Genomic DNA, 19759 nt, shown 5'->3' with positions numbered 1-19759 from the left:
TTGGAGACGAGATACTGTCAGAAGTAAAGCTGTGAGTACCGGGCGTGAGTCGTGCTTCGGTAGCTCAGATGGTAGAGCACTTGCCCGCGAAAGGCAAAGGTCCCGAGTTCGAGTCTCGGTCGGGCACACAGTTTTAATCTGCCAGGAAGTTTCATGAAAAACAATCATTTTCACAGCATCGAACACATCATACAAATGCTGTATTACTACAATTGCTACTGTACCATTACACTATGTAGCGAACAGAACTGATTTGGAGCCAAGCTGCGGGATTTGGCACGAGAAGTAACAAGACTAAGCTGCCAGACGTGCTGGAACTAACGCACGCAGCTTTTTCACACGTCACTAACGAACGCTGACGGGGTATAGAAATTCTCGTCATAAAAGAAGAGACAGTGCTGCGTCTGGTGTGTTTCGTAGATTTTGTTGTTGGGTTGGGTTGTTTTGGGGAAGGAGACCAGACAGCGAGGTCATCGGTCTCATCGGATTAGGGAAGGACGGGGAAGGAAGTCGGCCGTGCTCTTTCAAAGGAACCATCGCGGCATTTGCCTGGAGCGATTTAGGGAAATCACGCAAAACCTAAATCAGGATGGCCGGACGCGGGATTGAACCGTCGTCCTCCCGAATGCGAGTCTAGTGTTTAACCACTGCGCCACCTCGCTCGGTGGTTTCAGTTGTTGATAGGCTTGTTATCAACGTAGCAGGTGACACTTCCAGAACTGAAATGTATTTCTCGGATTCAGATCAGGAAGGTGCTAAGAGATTACCAGACGACTGACTGTAAGTAATACCCTCAGTGGCTTCTATGTTTAAGTATATGATGAAATCCTTCACACCTTACACACAGTGGCTTCTATATTTAACTATATGGTGAAATGCTTCACACCTTTCACACAGCTTATGCAGAAAAATTGCCCTGTGGTTAAGTCAGGAATTTTCATCATTCTTGTTTTTAATTACAGTAGTACGTTAGCTAAAAACGGTAACCCGGCCGAAGTGGCCGTGCAGTTCTAGGCGCTGCAGTCTGGAACCGCGAGACCGCTACGGTCGCAGGTACAAATCCTGCCTCGGGCATGGATGTGTGTGATGTCCTTAGGTTAGTTAGGTTTAACTAGTTCTAAGTTCTAGGGGACTAATGACCTCAGAAGTTGAGTCCCATAGTGCTCAGAGCCATTAAAAACGGTAACGTGTTGCGGTTTTCGTCTAGTCGTCTAATGAGCGTATTGTGGGAGATTTGCAGTGTATTATTCCATTCTGCTTAAAAAGTAAGTGACATTCGAGCTGTACTGCTCCTCTGTTCGTCTCTTTTTACGTGTGAACTGCAGTTGGCCACGTCACTGTAGGCTAGCTGTACCAACTGACCGGCCAGTGCTGTCCAAGTTTAATGCGCTGGTAACGCTGTTGTCGCGTATCATCGCTAAGTCAATGTGCGCGTAGCGCACAGCACAAAACGTACCCTTATTATCGTGCTTGACACTACTCAAGACAGCTTGGCTGCAGTCCAACGTGAAACAGAAATCCAGTGAGGTTCCAGCAAACGCGGAAGAATACATAGTGCAATGTTTACACCTGGTTTATTCTTATGATGAACGGATTATAGTTGCGCAGAATCAGCTGACATTACAGGTCCCTACCTTGCACCTCGCTGTTGCGAAGGGACGTTACGCCACGACACAGACATAAATTTGAATAAAGGGAACAGCTAAAAAAAGAAAAAGGTTTGATCACGACCTGCCCGCTTGGCAGTGAAACACCGTAACCACTTAACCACGATGCCACTTCTCTCCCCGGCTGCTCTATATTGTTCTTCTTATTCTTGGACTGTTCACTGTTTCTGTTTTGCTTTTTTTCGTAGTCCAGAACACCTTCTTCCTGTTTTCATGCTTAATCTGTGTGCAGTTTTTGATGGACTATCCACTGAGCTCACTTACCACTAAATCTGAGAGGGATGCGATGGGGAGATACCGTTGTTAGAAGTCTAAAGAAGAAGTCGTCTCATACATTCGCGTAGAAGTCTCAATGGAACGAGGAGGAGAAGAGCCTCAAAATGACCACCTCCGAGTTCTCTGTGGAGAAACCACCAAAACTGATCTGCCAATGAGAAATTTTACTATGTGTGCTTCCAATGGAATGCTACGTAACAAGCCTTACCCTCTCTCCTCTAAAGACTTTATTTATCCAACAGCCCAATGTACAGTTTTTTCAAGTAAATTACTAACAAGTTGGGTTCAGGCTCCCACTCCAGAAAAAAACTGTCCCATTCTGTCTACTTTTTTACACACTGTCCAATCATCATGTGTCCCACTCTCTTCTTCTGTACCCATGTCAACAACGTCCGTGCCCTGGCGACAAAAAGTGGGGCTAGCTTTTTTAAAAGTTGGTCGAACGTTCCACAAGTTTTACACTCCCACGACCTGGGAAAATATCTGCCAATACAGTCAGCATGTACATTGTTGTTTTATGACCAGCGCCTGTCCTGTTCCCAGCTAGCACTACAGGGGTCATTTGGTTGAATAGGGCATAGTGTAAAGAAACGCACATGTCTCCTGCAGTTCCAGCTATTTCTTTATCCACGGAAAAGGTCACCTTGCTTCGCCAACATGGCGTTCAGCGCACAGTGGTCAGCGGAGTGGTGACTGACCGTTGGGCCAGGGTCCAGTGAGTGGAGGAGTTCCCCATGCCCGTGACGCGGCTCTTAGAAATCGAGGAATTCTCTCCCTAGGGGGCCTCCACCCTTCAGCTGATAGCACCCTTGTTGCTGCGATGACTCGCTAAATCCTTGCTGACTTACTGGTCTAGTACAACATGCGGACCCAGCACACAATTAGTTGGAGTTACATTATTTGAAGGATATTATGACCTCTGCCATGATCTGTGCCCCACTTGAATATAAACTCTTGCGTCGATTGAACAAGGACAAGAAAACTAATCTAATTACTGCGTGAGTGCTAACAGAATAACACACTATGTGATCAAAAGTATCCGGACATCTGGCTGAAAATGACTTCGTGGCGCTCTCTATCGGTAATGCTGGAATTCAATATGATGTTGACCCATCCTTAGCCTAGCTAACAGCTTCCATTCTCGCAGGCATATTTTCAGTCAGGTGCTGGAAGGTTTCTTGGAGAATGACAGCCCATTCTTCACGGAGTGCTGCACTGAGGAGAAGTATTAATAACGGTCGGTGTGGCCTGGCACATCCCAAAGGTTTCTACAGGACTTAAGTCAGGACTCTGTGAAAGCCAGTCCATTACGGGGATGTTATTGTCGTGTAACCACTCCGTCACAGGCCGTGCATTATGAACATGTACTCCATCGTGTTGAAAGATGCAACCGCCATCCCCGAATTGCTCTTCATCAGTGGGAAGTAAGAAGGTGCTTAAAACATCAGTGTAGGCCTGTGCTGTGATAGTACCACGTAAAACAACAAGGGATTCAAGCCCCCGCCATGAAAAACATGACCACACCATAACACCATCGCCTTCGAATTTTACTGTTGGCACGACACACGCTGGCAGATGACGGTCACCGGGCATTCACGATACCCATACGCTGCCATGGGATTGCCACATTGTGCACAGTGATTCTCCACTACACACAACGTTTTTCCACTGTTCAATCGTCCAATGTTTGCACTCCTTACACCAAGCGAGGCGTCGTTTGGCATTTACCGCTGTGATGTGTGGCTTATAAGCAGCCGCTCGACCATGAAATCCAAGTTTTCTCACATCCCACCTAACTGTCATAGTACTTGCAGTGGTTCCTGATGCATTTGGAATTCCTGTGTGATGGTCTGGATAAATGTCTGCCTATTACACATTACGACCCACTTCAACTGTCGATGGTCTCTGTCAGTCAACAAAAGAGGTCGGCCTGTACTTCTTTGTGCTGTTCGTGTCCCTTCACTTTTCCACTTCACTGTCACATGGGAAACAGTGGACCTTGGGATGTTTAGGAGTGTGGAAATCTCGCGTACACCCGTATGACACGAGTGACACCCGACAACCGCGGAGCGCCACATTCTTCTCTCTCACGATGTCTAATGACTACTGAGGTCGCTGATATTGAGTACGTGGCAGTAGGTGGCAGCACAATGCAGCTAATATGAAAAACATACGTTTTTCGGGGTGTCCGGATACTTTTGATCACTTAGTGTAGCAATAAAAGTGAAACGATGCTAGGGCTCCAGCCTGACGCGTATCATAACATTCCATCCCGTGGAAAATCTTTGCCACGTAAGCTGATAATAGAGTGGCAAATATCAACCAATTTTGTAATTCCAACTCTCCTGCCTTTAGGCACCAGAGAAAGGGTTGAGACAGTAAATAAAGAATGCACTGCTACGCCTATACATCTTACTTATCTCTTCCTATCTTTCAAGTTGAAGCACATTCAGTCCTTGACAGTATATTGAAAAGATTCTTATTAGCTCTAATAGGTATACCAGGAAGTACAATACCACATCTGTTATAATACCAACTACATTCTAACTACACTAAGCAAATTATTATTAGAATGGCATACTGCTCCTATCTGAGATTAGACAAGTGAAGACACTCCTTTCGAAAACCTAAAAATGAGAAAGGTAGAACAGATACTAAATCACCGAATAATTCAACAACCCTTGCAGAAACAAAGTCAGGCGAATAAAAAAGTCCTCTTAACCTAAAACATCGTCTAATGCGGTGTCCTGTACTACACGGTCCAGTGATATTAACGTGATCATCGCAAAAAAAACTGCAGTTGTTGTTCTAATGCAGAAACTGAGAGCTTTATCTGACGTCCAAAAGGGCATGATCATCGGCTTTCGGGCCCAGAGTGGAAGCATTTTGGAAACGGCTATGATTATAAACTTCGCGTGAAGCCGTGGTTAAAGTATGCCATGCATGGCGAAACGGTGCTATCCAAAACCGCCGCTGACATAGCTTCGGTGCATCACGGGCGATATATGACAAGGATGAACGACGGCTTCGGAGACATGTGCAGGCCAACAGACTGTTGAGCAACTGACCGTTCGGATGAACCAAGAGGCCACCTACAGTGTCTCCTCAACGACCATTCAGCGAACATTGCTGTTTTCGGGACTTTGCACCTGCTGCCTGCTTCGTACGCACATGCTAACTGTTGCTCATCCACGACGAAGGCTGGAATTTTTAAGAAAATACCGTAACTGGCCATCCGCTGAGTGGCGACAGTTGGACTTTACAGATGAATCGCTATTTATGCTCCATTGGACAGAGGGAATTTGGCGTGTACGGCCTTGCAACAATCGTCGTAAGGGTTCATGCCGGAGCACAGAGCGTTATGGTCTGGGAAATTATTCGTAGTATTTCCTGGGTGACCTCGTCACACGGGAAGGCACAATGGATCAACATAAGGGGAATGTGTCCACTCCTACATGCAGTTTGTTTTTCTTCGGTACGACGGCATCCACTAGCAGGATAATTCAACGTGTCATACAGCTCTCAGTGCAAATTCGTGGTTCGAAGAACACCAGAATGAGTTTACCCTATTCCCTGGTTACCAGCCGCCCCCCCCCCGGATTTAATCCCAATAGAGACCACGGCGATCTAGCTATTCATGCCATGGGTCCTCAACCGTGAATCTTTGCGCTGCTAGACATGGCACTAATTTGGCATCGCCCCACACCTTCCAGAACCTCACTGGCTCTCTTCCTTCACGTCCACGCTGCAAAAGACGGTTATTCAGGCTTTTGACAGTTCGACACTTTAATGTGACTGGATCGTGTACATCGTGACTTGTCTACTTGATAAAAGCTCTCGAATTTCATACAAACACATGAAATTACAACACAAATTAGACACAGCAAAACAAACTAATTTAATACAGGTGCGATGTTCGATAAAGAACATCTAATATTGTAAAGTCAGAAGTCTTTGATGAGAAATAGAACATAGAGAACAGAGTAAAAGAAATCAATTTAATGTTTCTGACCTATCTCAAACGTACAACAGCACGACTTGGATCTCCACCCCCCTCTCTCAAAACGCAGTACACACTTGATATTCACGCCACAGACACAAGACATGAATTTGGAGTTGGTCAGTTCGCACAGCGAAAGAGGCGGTTCCCATTGACCGTTGACGACTGCCTTTGTTGCCTTACGGTGCCTCTGTCGAAAGGACCATCTCAGACCCTCCCTTCACCTCGGGTTATGACGCGCAATGGTTCGTCGCTGTCACCAGGGCTACGGCAGTCTCATGTTCCTCAGGATAACCGTAAGACGTAAGATCTCAGCTTGCGGAATTCTTCTCAGTGAGGATCAGATGTCACTTGGCTCTCCACAGGGGGAACAGTGGCTCTAATTCACATTACAATTAGTCAACACAGGGTTGCTTCTCCAACTACACATTCAGAGTGATATGTAATGAACACTCTCACAGAGCAAAGAAAGTAGTGAACAATACAGGATACGATTACCAGACACGGTATTCCGTCCACAAATTACATCACAAACAGATTCCACAGTCCTATTAGTTCGGTGCAGAACAGAGGTACTTCCCATAAAGAGAAGAAAGGGTTGTTCTAGACACGGTCCTAGGGTGTGCTTCATACTGTGCACGTCGTCTCATTCATATGTCTGTAATTAAACATGTAGAGATATCTTGCGCACAATTTTATTATTTCAATACGCCATTGCGTTCCGACTTACATCATTACTATAGACAAATAGTTAATGCCAATGCTGGATTAAGCCAGCTCGCGGCCCGAAGCAAATGCTAAGAAGAGGCCTTTGGTTTGCTTTGGGCCTCGAAAGACGAGGATATAAAATAAAACAGCCTCTTACGAAACACTTTTCTCGATTTCTTTTGAGCAAATTTCGAGATAACACTAGTCAAATCAGGGTCCCTGAGATAATCACATCCTATATTTATCAAGGTGAGGTTACATAGACGTTCTTATAATGTGATGACTCTTCACTAGTATTTAATGCGCTTTAATTCTGTAAAAGAACGTTCTCTACTGCAGTTGGTGATCATCAAACACAAGAAAATGCGTAAAACTCTTTCTACATTTAGGGAACACGATCCTAATGAATTCTTTATTGTGTGTGTGTGAAATCTTATGGGACTTAACTGCTAAGATCATCAGTCCCTAAGCTTACACACTACTTAAACTAAATTATCCTAAGGACAAACACACACACCCATGCCCGAGGGAGGACTCGAACCTCCGCCGTGACCAGCCACACAGTCCATGACTGCAGCGCCTTAGACCGCTCAGCTAACCCCGCGCGGCGAAATTTTTTATTAATAATTTATAAAACTACAGTTCCAACGGCTCATCTGTCAATAGCCGCAGCCACATCTGTTTTGAGCAGCTCAGCAGTTTTCACCAGTTCGTCATCTAGACTTTCTTCCAAATTTCTAGGTAACTATTGACGATAACTGGAGCTATTTTCGAGATCTCTTCTGGTTTGCATTAAATTGCCGATGTATTCCAAAAATTCTTGTCGCGTGACGGTACACTTTCATTTGTTTAGCTAATGCAGATAGCACGGATAGCACATTATCATCTATGACTACATACATCTGAATTCCAAACTATTGTCCAGGTGTCTGATTTTCTTCAACTCCATCGAGTGCAGTAGAGCAGCTGAAATAATCGTACTTTTTATTTCACTTACGTCGTCTTGAAGGCTGTTGCTTATATTCTTCATAACCGGTCTGCACTGTGGCTTTTGCATAAATACCTGCAAATGTGGACCGTATTGCTCGCATGCACCTGTTCAACAATTTATAAAGGGCATATTCCGTGTTAAGGTTTTGATCATACGACTGCAGTGAAGCGCTAGTCGCTTAACAAGCGTCAAACGATGTCGTTTCAAATGTAACTAGAGTCTCTAGAGTCACTAAAAGCTTTACGGACAATATACTTGCCATGCATTGGTCCAAAAACGATACGTGCATTTTATTGTACGGTTATTGTCATACAAACATTTAAAACATAAATACCTTCGCACCATGAGAAAATATAAACGCTACGTTAGTGCAATCAGTTTGTTTACACAAATCCTCTCCATTGAATAAAATTAATACAATGTCTAAAATGAGGTATTCAAGTGTCAGTAACAAAATTTAAGAAAATGTTATTGTTTAAAACCAAATTATACAACTAAAAATAAAGACCATAATTATTCTGATAAGGATTTTCAAACAATTGTCATTGTTCAAGCACTGTACAAGCGACCTTTAGCTTACGAGCCTAGAGCCTTAGCCGTTACGCTACGGAGATAATGGGTAAACTCATCTTATTTTTAATTGTTCAGTTTATCGTGAGAAAATATTTTCGCCACATTTCCAGAAACGAGGGCCCACCAAGGTGGATGACAGCAGCGTGTGAAACCTGGCACGCAATCCTGCAATTCAGTATGGATGATTTCAAAAAATCAATAGATCCCATCTGCCACAGTGGCAAATAAATCTTCACTATATTTGGAAGTGAATGAATTATAACGATAACATTTCATCATCAGATCAAACACTGATAATTGTTACCTACATTGTTCTATACGTTGCACATAGAACTTACGTGATGCTTTTATCTTGGTAGGGTATATAAACAAAACAAATAAGCTTACCATATTCTTCAGTGCTTCTCGTTTTCCTGTCGGCAAATTTCAAAATCACTGGATATAATTATATTTCTCTCTTTCAGTATCTACTCATCTACACATAAACAATAGCACTGTATCCTCTTAACCACTGTGAGGGGCAGATAAATGATGACCAAAAGAAAACCGCGAAACTAAAACGCGTTATACAACAGTAGTCCACCAATGAGAAAGCAACCTTTACTCTAGATAGATGCTTCGTGTAAAAAGTACTGTAATAAAGGTAAATACACAGTGGAATGAATAGAGACTGTAGTATTAGATCTACGAAAATAAACACGGTATCCATTAAATACTTTATTATTGCTAATCCAAAGAATACTGTTCTAAATGGTCTGCTTATTACGACTAGTTCAGATAACATTCCCTATAAGATCTGCGGTGTCGTCAATTACGACACTTAATGTAGGGTGTGAACGGCGCTCACGTATTGCTGACACCATATCTTACCGTTGGGCGGTAGGCTGAATACCAATCATATTGAACCACAGGCTCTTCTACACCCTGGCGTGGGGGCCTCTAATGCGCACGACCCGTAGTACCTGCTAACTCCTGCTATGTGGATAATCCCACACTGTATAAGGTTAACTTTACACTTTTTCCTGTGGTGAAGAATTTTGACTAGATACCAAGTAATCATCTGAACAAGTCTCCACTGACTCATAATTACTAAACAAAGGCCGTCCGGGGTGGCCGAGCGGTTCTAGGCGCTACAGTCTGGAACCGCGAGATCGCTGCGGTCGCAGGTTCGAATACTGCCTCGGGAATGGATGTGTGTGATGTCCTTAGGTTGGTTAGGTTTAAGTAGTTCTACGTTCTAGGGGACTGATGACCACAGATGTTAAGTACCATAGTGCTCAGAGCCATTTGAACCATTACTAAACAAAATTGATTTGTCATATCTCACACGAGTCAGGCTTAGCATCTGCGTTATTCTATGATTGGCGGGTCATCCAGTTATTTCAGGATTCGTTTATTTTTAATGACCATTCCAGGAACAACAGAGACAGCGTGACATCCCAATACGCTTGCATTTTTATCATCCGACACGTAGTCATAGACCGCCAGCAGCGCATACTGTCTCCAATTCAAAGGCAGTCTGTTTCCTATTCCTGTGGTTTCTGATAATTTGCACGCGCACGACACCAGAAATCGAGCTGCGTGAGTGATGCTCCCTACTTCTACAGACCTTCAAGCTGTCAAAAAACTTTGGTCTGAGCACTCGAGCTCTGCTCATGTGGCTGTCCATCAATTCAGATTGAGTACAGCATACCACAGAACAGCTGAAGCGCCTAAACAAATCTCTATTTCCAGAATGAAATTTCCAGACTGCAGCGGAGTGTGCGCTGATATGATACTTTCTGGCAGATTAAAACTGTGTGCCGGACTGAAACTCAAAATCGGGACCTTTGCCTATCGTGGGCAAGTGCTCTACCATCTGAGCTAACCAAGCATGACTCGCGACCCCTCCTCACAGCTTTAATTCCTCCAGTACATCGTCTCCTACCTTCCATACTTCGCAGAAGCTCTCCCGAGAAACTTGCAGAGCTAACACTCCTGGAAGAAAGGATATGCGGAGACATGGCTTTTCCACAGCCTAGGGGATGTTTCCAGAATGAAATTTCTACTCTGTCCGCGAAAGACCACGGTCCCGAGTTCGAGTCTCGGTCCGGCACACAGTTTTAATCTGCCAGGAAGTTTCAAATCTCTATTTGCTATGTCCTCAAACATGTTTGATATAAATATGAAAAAGGCTAGCGTACTATGTTTATTTAATTCCATAATGTCATTCGAGATTATTTTCTGGGGTAGCTCATCAAACCAAGCTAAAGTTTTACGAGTCCAAAGACGTCCAATACGAATAAGTTGTCGTGTGAACTCAAGAACGTCCTGCACAGTGCTGTTTAAGGTCCTGAGGATACCAACTACTGCTTCCCAATATATTTATTCCTTAACGAAATTTATCATTAAAAATATATATCTATTTCGAACCGACAGCTCAATTCTTGGAATCAATATTGAAAATAGAAATAGCTTTCATCAGGATTTTAAGTCACTTTGTTTGAGAAAGGTGGTCTACTGTTCGGCAATATACATTTCCAATAACGTGCCAGCAACCATAAAAAGTTTAACTAATAATACAGTTTTGTTTGAGAAGAGTGTAAAGGAGCTATTGGCGGCCAACTCCTTCTAATCCATTGATAAATTAACTAGCGGAACAGACTGATTAGTGTATGCTATTAATAATCTCACATAATGTGAATACCGCGTACAGTCTGACTTCTGTGCAAATAACTTTCAGTAATGCGATAATGTAAATAAATGCTGTAGAATGTTTGATTTCTATTTTATTTTATTTGATGATGTGTGGCTACAATAGGCTAAGAATAATTGTATGCTCCTAACATCTAGTACTTGGTGATACGTTTTATATCCACTTAAATATAAATGTGTTTAAGTTTTTTTTTTTTTTTTCTTTACCGATTCCACATCCACGAGGAAAATTTCATTTGGGATCTGTGGAAGGTACAGTTGTTTATGTGTTCTTATTTTGTAAATATTAATTGTGTGTTCTTTTTTCCTGAAGTGTTCCACATCCCAGAGGATCTCCTCACTATGGATCAATTAGAACGAAAACTACATCTAATCTCATCTACAGCAACGTCCGAATGAGACGTTACACATTACGAAGGAGATACTATATGTGTTGTCTGACAAAGTAATTATGTCGGTGTCAAGACTGGTTAAAAACTGCAAATAATATTCGCAGTATCAGCTGCAGTTGTCATTTTAACGACTCTTCTCGTATTTGTATTACAACAGAGGTCTTAGTGTAATAGAGTCGAACAGTGATTTTATGTCTGTGTTAGTATTAGCCATAAACTTTCCACTTCTAAAAAAGTACATTGTAAATCAAGGAGACTCTTTACTGTATAGGGACAGTTTAAAAATCGATAAAGATTTTCCATATTTTTCTATGGTTTCTATCAAAACATGCATTAATCGCACATAGATGTCCTGGCATTCGTGAAACTGCACAGGGAATGGCTGCCGTTGGAAAATACTGAATAATATCATTAATATATTACCGAGAACATGGAATAGGATATAAAGCCCTTCTCTTCGAAACATAATTTTCAATTTTGGTGATGGCAATTAATATGAAGAGTACCACTAGGCCATTACTGATTGGTATGTTCCAGTAATCACACTAATAACTCTACCGTAATATCGAGATAGCAATCAAATTAAACTTAATTTTCATTAATTAGTTTTAAATTCGGGTCGCAGGGTCTAATAAAAGCCGTGGGGCGGACGGGATCCCTTCCCTTGCTTTCTGGCTCACTGCTGAATGCAACCGTCAGTCCTTTGAGGGAAATCTCTCTTCACCGTTTGCCGTAGTTAGAAATGAGCTTCGAAAATTTTGTTACGCTTTTTTATATTTTATTCATCTACGTCAATGTTGTCTATTACTTATACAACTAATCTTTAAAAAAGTATTATAATCGTTTGTGACTACAGAAGGGCATAGCGTTTCACGATATTATCATTCAATAATTACTGTCATACTGCTGTTATTAATTCAGCTGGGTTATAAGGGAAGATAACGAATTTCGTTATTCTTACAATCACTTGTAAAGAAAATATGTCCCATGTATGATGAAAAATCTCATGTGAATTTATACGATCTATAATTTATACCTTTAAGCAGTGGAATATGAATTATACATTTGAGTGTAATCAAATATGAACAACCCATTTTGCTTCTAAAAGAGTTATCCCATACTAATGACATTTATAGCATCTCACCAAGAAAACAACAAACAGACAATCCCTACAGGAAGTTGTTTACGTCCTCATTTGCTATTGAAATCATCACGAGATAAGCAGAGGATTGAAAGCTAACAAACGAAAATATCGATATCTGTAGAAAATAACTTCTGAATCCACATTAAATTTCTAATACAGTCCCAACGTTAAACAACATCTAAAATTGAAACGACAAAAATTTATCAGTAAGCCATATATAGCTACTTTCCTCTGTAGCGTTTTATTCCTGTTCAGTGAAACATAGTAAAAGATTACAAGCTGCTTAATAAAGTAGAGAGGCACTACACAACACTTTATTAATGGTAACAGAGAAGCGGAGATCATGATCTCATTCTATTCATTTCAGTAGCCCTCCATACCTTTTATTAACTAATTTTTATGTTCCGTGAAATGTTCAATTCTCTGTACAGTGACTCAGAAAAAGCGAATCTGTTCTCATATTTTGTACTTCGATTTACTGTTCACATAAAACAGAATTTCAGCGCGTTGTGTACGCCGAACGACAATAGATATTTAACTGTTTGCTACACACTGTAACACACTACCAAAATACAATCAAATAAAGCACTTTATATAGTGATGTTACAACTTAGGAGTGTGTTAGTTCGCTACGCAGAGTAAGCAGAAAAGGTAACAAACGGAAATTTGGAAAAAGAATTAAAATTAAGGCGGAATAAGTAAAGGTTTGAAGGTGAGAAGATTACATATTAATTTTGTTGTAGACAGAAAATTAGTTATCGATCGAATAGAATCGATAGTGCTTCCAAAAGAGGTTATGTATGTATCAATCGAAGTAAAACACAGGTAGTAACCGAACTGAGTCAAGTGATCTTGCGTGAGTCAGATAAATTTGTGATAAGTTCTATGGGATCAAAGGTCAGATAACAAAATTCAGTAGTGGGGCGTTTGGTTTGTATTCTGGAATGAAAATAAGTTATGAACTGAGACGAAGATAGCCTTCCTGAAGAGAACAAGCATGTTAAACTCTGGTCTAAGTGTTAAGAAGTCTTTTCCCGTACTAGATGTCCAAGGAGCAATGGTCAATATTCAGGGATGTAGCAGGAACGATCATTAGAAATAAAAATGTCCAGTAAAAATGTTCTCTAAAGTGCATATATTAAGAGCTAGGAGCACTTCTTCGATACTGCGAATCAAATATTTTCTGCTGCAATCACTTTGCTTTCCGTATTTACGGCGAAGATATTACGGACCAAACCAAGGATAAATTGTCCAGTAAACATGTGGTCTCCCATGCATACTGTATGTTAAAGAAATAGAAGAATGGGACAGTGTATTATTATAATGTTCGCCTACTTATCCGTAGCATGTGTGATACATAAAATGCCATACCGATCTTCCAGAAACGCCAGGTTCTTCTAGGTACGACCCAGTCAATATGAGCTGGGACGATCGAGTGGAATACGACGCTGATAATTATTTGTGCCTCGGTAAACGTTTGTGTGTAACAACCCACTAGAAGTTTCATGTCAGGCACGAAAAAATGCAACACGCGGTGTGTAACGAGTTACCAAAAATCATTTACGTATTGAACAGTTCCTTGGTGAACGGCTGTGTGAAGTTCTGAACGTCTTGTAATGCTATGAATCATTGGATTGTGCCTGTTGCGGTAGTCTGAACGTATTTTTGGGGAATTTGATTCAGCGAATGAACGCAGACTGGCTCTTACTTGCGTTTCTTGATTGAAGGCAAACGTCTCTTAATAATTTTATTTCGCAGTTCTGGATTCTCTCTCACACTGCCACTTCAGTTTAGCACAGTTTGTAGATTGCCAGTAAGGATGAAATCTACGAGACAAATTTAGAACATGTGATAATAAGGAAACCAATGTCAGTAATGCTAGAAAAATGAAAAGACATACCCTCATGAACTGTGTGGTATGACAGTTTATGACAGTATCCTCGTACACTGTGTGGTATAACAGTTTATGACGGTATGTCTTACTTTGATTTGCTTACGTTACATAACAACACCACATCCTTAATTACGTAATAGTTCTGCAGCTTATCACAGTTTCTCATCCCCTATTTAGTCTTAACCGTTCCTAGAACATTGTTATCATTCTATTCTTTCCTCATATCTTTTAAACTCTCTTCACATAGATTTCAAATGAAACATTTTTTAACACAAATGTATTGCCGTCTTCTTGACTGTTATTTTTAAAGTCAGCTTTATCAATATCAATTTGTAAATTAGATAGCATGTCTGTCACAACATTTTCCTTTCCATGTTGGTATCTAATTTCAAAATTATACTTTTGTATCAATAGTTGACCATGAGTCAACTTACAGTTACGTAAAAATGACAGACGTTATGATCTGTGTATACTATAATCTTTCAGCCCAGTTAATAATTTCTAAACTTTGGAAAAGCCCACACTAATGCTAAAGTCTTTTTTCTGTTGCAGAACATTGTCTTCGCCATTTATTTTGCCTTCTATTCGCATTCACATTCATCTAAGGTCTTTATTAAAAGGAAAATTTTGGCTGCAATTCCATATTCTAATCAGTAACAATGCACATATTTCCTTTATGTTCATAATTCCCGTTTACATTTCTCTGTCCAAACCAAAGCAGTACTCTTTCTACTTAATCTAATACATTGTTCTGTCAAAACCAAAGCAGTACTTCTTCTACTTTACTAATAATCGCTGCACATTCATAGCGTAATTATTTGCATATTTTTCTGTAAAAATTACTTAATCGAAGGAAAGCTTTAACCTGTTTTTTTATATGTCTGGGTTTTGATGCCTCCCTAATTGTTTGTATATTTTCATGATTTGTCCTGATACCATCAGCTTAAATGAAATGTTTCAAAAATTTAATCTTTTTTGTCCATAATCCAATTTTATAATGTTAACTTCGATATTATTCTCAGAAAAAGCTATTCAGCCCTGATCCAAAACCTCATTATATTTTTTCCAGCTGTTTGCTGGAATTAGCATATCTTCCAATTAACATGTCATTTTCAAAATAGTTACCTCCTCCTAGTACATCATCCAACATTCTGAAAAATTCTGACTCTTTATCCAATGTTATGTGCAAGAAGCTGGTCGTCAGATCAATACTAGTAGTAATCTGAATATTATTAACCTTTTGCAGGAGCTCCTCTAATATGTCTGATCTGCCTCTTTTTGGAAAGATAATTTTGTTTATGTCTCTTGCATCCAAGGTTATTCCTAGAGATTCAACACTGAGACCAATACTAATGGACAACAATATTTGTGATTTTCCTATGACGTTCCAATACTACATATGTTGAATTTCTTTGTCTACCACTTCCTGTTTTGCTACAGGGATAATATATGGTCTTCATTTAATATGATTATGCTCTTTGCTTCGAACTAGAATACATGGCCCCCCTTAGACCTGGTCTGTCTGAAAATATTTTTACCTGTTTTCTCAATAACATCTTTAGTGACTCACTACACCATTTTGTAAGGGCTCTCCCTAACTTAACATTGTGCAAGTCATTGCCCACTCGACTTCTCCATTTGTCCCACCTACGTCTTCTACTTTTCCATTTCCATATGATCATTAACTGTAGCCTTTAGTACTTTAACATGAACCTCACTCTTTTATACTCCAGATCATACATCCCATAAACAAAGACTCATCTTCCTCTCTGCCAATACTTATATTAATAACCCCTGTTGTCAAATCTACTACAGCACAAGTCTCTATTAACCAATTCATCCCCAATATTAATTTAATGCAAAATCCTATGTTTAACCTCAGTTATCAACATCGCTTAATTCTTCATTTACTTACTTTTAGCACCAGTGGTTCCAGTAATTCTCACCCCTTGTAGTGGCAATTGTGGAATATCATTTCCTTCCGTTAACTTCAAATGCAGCTCATTCATTGCGCGAATGTCACTCCCTGTATCTACAGTAGGTAACACTTCTGTGTCATATAACTGTACATTTAATGTGGGATAATAACTTTCAGCGACCCCCTTCTCCTCTTCAAATATTTCATCTCCCTTAACGGCATCCCTCTCCTCATATCGCAAATAATTAACATTGGCTGGCTGTTGTTCAAAATCAGTTCTGGACCATACTTCATCAGAAGTCCTAGTTAGTCTTCCTGCCTTGCTGCCTTGGCCTGTCCATTTCCATCCTATCACGTGAATTTTCCAGCCTTGTCCTTTCTATGTCATCTCTTGCTTCTATTTGATATTGTCCATTATTACTGTGGAAACATCCATAGCTCCATCCACTTCTGCGTGTAGCAGGTGGTCAGCTACAATTTTCCCTATGATTACCTTTTTGTCTATCATCCTGATTACTCTGTCTCCACCTCTTACCTCTCCAGCGTTCTCCATGTTTATTTACATCAGACAATACACACAGATTTTCAAGACCATGCAATATACTGTCAGCACTATGTTTCAGAAGTACTAATATTTTTTTTGCACACCTACAGGTAAACTGAGCAATAAAATAGAAATTAATCCCTTTCCTTGAGGGGATCATCCAAGTATAAGTTTGTCTACCAATAATTTTGAAATAATTCCCCTTCCAACATACTAATTACAAATATAGTTTTCTTGGCATCATCGAATGCTTTAGGTGATGCATTCTCGAACTGTCTTATGCAGGCAAAAGGATAGATAAAACCTTTTCTTTAAAACTTATGGAACTCGCATACCTACAAAAAACTTATCACTTGCATCACAGTTTCTTATTCCTATCCGACTCCTTTCCTGAAAATACCGATCCTCTAACGCATGTCTAGTGCTAGCGCCCTACTTATCACTCATATACAACCGCTCGCTCACCGATAGATCTGTACCTGCAGACTGGAAAATTGCGCAGGTCGCACCAGTGTTTAAGAAGGGTAGTAGGAGTAATCCATCTAAGTGCAGATCTATATCATTGACGTCTGTTTGCAGTAGGGTTTTGGAGTATATACTGTATTCAAACATTATGAATCACCTCGAAGGGAATGATCTATTGTTACATAATCAGCATGGTTTCAGAAAACATCGTTCTTGTGCAACGCAGCTAGCTCTTTATTCGCACGAAGTAATGGCCGCTATCGACAGGGGATCTCAAGTTGATTCCGTATTTCTAGATTTCCGGAAAGCTTTTGACACCGTTCCTCAAAAGCGACTTCTAATCAAGCTGCGGGCCTATGGGGTATCGTCTCAGTTGTGCGGCTGGATTCGTGATTTCCTGTCAGGAAGGTCGCAGTTCGTAGTAATAGACGGCAAATCTTCGAGTAAAACTGAAGTGATATCATGTGTTCCCCCGCGAAGCGTCCTGGGACCTCTGCTGTTCCTGATCTATATAAATGACCTGGGTGACAATCTGAGCAGTTCTCTTAGGTTGTTCGCAGATGATGCTGTAATTTACCGTCTAGTAAGGTCATCCGAAGACCAGTATCAGTTGCAAAGCGATTTAGAAAAGATTGCTGTATGGCCTGGCAGGTGCCAGTTGACGCTAAATAACGAAAAGTGTGAGGTGATCCACATGAGTTCCAAAAGAAATCCGTTGGAATACGATTATTCGATAAATAGTACAATTCTCAAGGCTGTCAATTCAACTAAGTACCTGGGTGTTAAAATTACGAACAACTTCAGTTGGAGAGACCACATATATAATATTGTGGGGAAGGCGAGCCAAAGGTTGCGTTTCATTGGCAGGACACTTAGAAGATGCAACAAGTCCACTAAAGAGACAGCTTACACTACACTCGTTCGTCCTCTGTTAGAATATTGCTGCGCGGTGTGGGATCCTTACCAGGTGGGATTGACGGAGGACATCGAAAGGGTGCAAAAAAGGGCAGCTCGTTTTGTATTATCACGTAGTAGGGGAGAGAGTGTGGCAGATATGATACGCGAATTGGGATGGAAGTCATTACAGCAAAGACGTTTTTCGTCGCGGCGAGATCTATTTACAAATTTCAGTCACCAACTTTCTCTTCCGAATGCGAAAATATTTTGTTGAGCAAAGAAAGCACCACATCGGCTTGAAAACGGCGTCCCCTGCGAAATCCTTACCAGACGCCGATAACCACTGCCGCCGATGTTGGAACATGCTGTCTCGGCCGCCGTTACGCATGCCGCTGAAGTCGAGATGACAAAGACGCTGCTGTCGACCTACGTTGTCACCGCCGGTGTAACTCCTCTGTCGTCGGCGTACTCCAAAATGCTCAAACCATCTGTTATCAACGTCTTCACTTTTCCAGTTCCATTTGTTGTAGCAGCTGTTCCATCATAACATTGTTAGATATCGTATTACTAAAAATCAACCAGCGTCCCTTCAGTTCATGACACGCTTCATGAAGTATTTTTTCGTTCATTTGTCGTCAAAAATCAACATTCAAAATAACAACTAATCATCAGAGATCATACAACGATAATTCAAAAAATGTTTCCTACTATTATTCAAAATTTTACTAACATTACAGATTCACTGTTCTTCAAAACTTCATTAACACCAAAAGTCACTGTTTTTTTATGCACTGCTTTAAAATGTCTCCCACTTTAATCGCTGTTTAATCACTGCTTTACAAAGTTCATAAGTGATTTTAAATATCGCAGCGTCCACTGTCCATTACACACCAATCAATCAAAGTCCACTGGCCATTTCCCCAGCTAGCTACGCCAACTGTAGCGTTTAAAAAAATAGATGAATGGCGACGATGGATTATTATTATACTTTTCCCCTGCATATCCGTTATACCGTGTGTTTCACAACATGCCCTACCCACATTACAGAAATGCCAGGTTCAATCAATACTACAGTTTATAAGTGTAGATCTTTTTCCTTAGCCTCACTGACTTTGGTTTGCTTATCTCGCTTCTTGTAGAGCTGTGTCGTATACCTCATCCCCATTGGCTTCTACATATAGACGCAGAATTCGACTTGCTAACTACAAACTGTACTAAACAGAGCTGGTAATGTGAGAGTAAATATAATGCTTTGAAATTCTTTCTTTATTTTGCTTACGCCATAGTCCTGCAGCGAACGCACGGTCGGCGTGGTTACAACGGATTTGGTATGGTTAGAGTTAGGAATGGCCATATGCCCTTCCTGCCGCCACCCCGTACCCACCAGGAGGGAATCAGTGTACCCCAACTGTCTGTGTCTAGTGTAAATAGTGAAATAGTGCAGACGTATTGCAAATGCCTGCGATGCGTGTAACTGAGGCGTAACGTGGGGACCAGCCCGGTATTCACCTAGCGGTATGTGGAAAACTGCCTAAAAACCACATCCAGGCTGGCCGGCACACCGGTCCTCGTCGTTAATGCGCCGGGCGGATTCGA

This window comes from Schistocerca nitens, chromosome 5 (assembly GCF_023898315.1).
Source record: "Schistocerca nitens isolate TAMUIC-IGC-003100 chromosome 5, iqSchNite1.1, whole genome shotgun sequence".
Classification (NCBI taxonomy): domain Eukaryota; kingdom Metazoa; phylum Arthropoda; class Insecta; order Orthoptera; family Acrididae; genus Schistocerca; species Schistocerca nitens.
Note: the sequence above shows the minus strand (reverse complement) of the source record.